Source organism: Solanum pennellii, chromosome 5 (assembly GCF_001406875.1).
Source record: "Solanum pennellii chromosome 5, SPENNV200".
Taxonomy (NCBI): Eukaryota; Viridiplantae; Streptophyta; class Magnoliopsida; order Solanales; family Solanaceae; genus Solanum; species Solanum pennellii.
Window position 1 is genome coordinate 74,449,061 of NC_028641.1, and position 2,644 is coordinate 74,451,704.

Sequence of the window (2,644 nt, forward strand, 5' to 3'; positions counted from 1 at the left end):
CCCCCCCCCTCCCTCCAGAAAAAAAAATTGAATTTGTTTTCAAAAAATATTTTAAATTTCAAATTTTTATTTTTTTCAACCCCCCACCCCACCCCGCCCGGCCCAAACACACCCTTAGGGTAAATCTTAAAGAGAAATATTTGATCACGAAATCTATAGAAAATTATTTAAAGTGTGAAGTATATATATTTCACGTGATATAAATGTATTTTTAAAATTTAACATATTTTTGTACTATAAATTCAGAGCACATAAACTAACTAAGACATTTTTATTGAGACTCTTGAAATATTCAACGGTGATTGATATTTTATTAATCATAGCTAGTAAAAGATAAAGAATATGTTGTAATGTTTATTAATCATGATTAGTAAAGGATCAAGAATAAATATAAATAGAAAAAAGTTAAAAATATCTTTAAACTATGTAAAATAAATAAAAATGTCCTCCATTATGATTTGGTTCAAATTGTCTTTGTCGTCAGTTTGATCCAAAATGCCCTTATGGTTATTTAAAAAGTCAAAAATACTCATTTTCTTAACTCATTCTTTTTCTAATTTTTTAAAAAATTGGTAAATGTTTATCCAACTTCAATTTAAAATAAAATAAAATAAATATTTCTTATTTTATTATAATTATTGTTTACCGTTATATAAATAAAAATTAATGATTGGTATACTATAATCTTATATATAAAATATAAAGTCTGTCGAAAGGGTACATGGAATTATTTTATATTCATTGACAAAATGAGATTTGGAAGGAAAAAATAATATTCTACATTTTCATTTGTTGAAATAATTTCTTTTTTAAAAAAACAGTAATATGATTGTTTAATAATATTTTAATTAAAAAAAATATGTTTTAAAAAAATATATATTTATTTGGAAGAGCATTTTTGTGGCATTTAGTAACTAGTACATGTGGCATTTTTTAACCCAAAATTGACAGCAAGACTATTTTTTGCCAAACTATAAAAATTAAAAGGAGGACATTTTTATTTATTTCACACGGACTAAAGACATTTTTGACATTTTTCTCTTTTTATATTATTTTATCCTTTATTAGCCATGGTTAAAAAATATCATAACATATTATTTATCCTTTACTAGCTATGATTAATAAATATCAATCATCTTTGAATATTTTTAGTCCAAATAAATAATTTAATTAATGTTGAATATTCTTAATGACTAATTATTTGGCATTGAAACAAATTTTGTATTGTCCTTTATTATCTTATTTTAGTGCTTTGATTATCACATCTACAAATATTCTTTAGTCTTAATATTTCATGATGATAATTTGAGTTTTTACCTATAATACTCTCCTTCCATCGATAGGATTTCAACTAAAATAATTAGTGTGTCGAATTTATAGCAGAAGAGATTATTGAATTCTAAAACCAATTCATATCGGATAAAATATTCTTATTTATACACTAAAACTGTAAAAGAAGTTCTCTATAGATTTCATGATCAAGCGTATTTTTTTTTTTATAAATTTTACCAACCACCAACCACCCCACCTATACCACCCAAGGCTTTTGACTAAAGATTCATATTTATTATATAAACGTAAAAGAAAAATAGAAAATACATTTATAGATTTAGATAAATTCCCTTCCACCACTAATGAATTTCACCGATGAGGATTATTCTTTTATTTCTTTAATCAGATAATTCGATTTATATATATAAAAAGAAAAATCTAAAAGATGCTTCTTTCTTAACTTAATCTTATATAATAATAAGAATTCAAATTATTCAGTATTTCAATATAAATATAAAAATAAGAAGATCAAGATAACATGAAATTCCAATATTTTATAAATACCTTCAAGTTTATTACATCCATGTCATGTGTCCTTCACAAAGTAGTACTCCCTACAACATAAAAACTAATATAAATACCAAGAAATAAAACATATAATAAAAACACATGCATTTTATTCAAGAATAATAAATAGGAGATACCATTAGCCTAGCTTAATTAGCTCTTAATTTAAGCGTAAGAATATAAGGTACAATTAATTAATTTGTTTGTTATTATATAATAGTATATTCATTCTATTTAGTTAACTTTGCTGGTAGATAGACACGTGGAGTTCAATACTGCAAATAATAAGTGACTTTTTGAAAATGGCCAAAGTTCAAAATGAATCAAAAATAATTCACGTCTTATCGAAAATTGACTCGTTGGGAAAAATTTTGATAAAAATCTGTTTAATAAGTTCTATTTATGAAATTATCAAAAAAAGGAAAGAAGGAGTTTAAGAAAGAGAGAAAGGATTGACGGGAAAAATAATGAAAACAAGTGTAACGACCTGTTTAGTCGTTTTGAGCAGTAGAGTTTATTTCTGGTAATGACTGTCTGGGTCGACGGATCCCACGACGGACCGTCATGGGCACGACGGACCGTCGAGGGGGTCTCGTTCCAAAACACTTAGATTCTGAAAATTTGGGCACTGAGATCGACTCTCTGAACTTCACGACGGAATGGCAGGACGGACCGTCGTTGGCACGACGGACCGTCACAAATCTTTCCACAGAATTAACTCTCTGAACTTTATGACGGACCTGCAGGATGGACCGTCACAGTCATGACGGACCGTCACAGGCTGCGTAACCCTGACTGGGTCGGA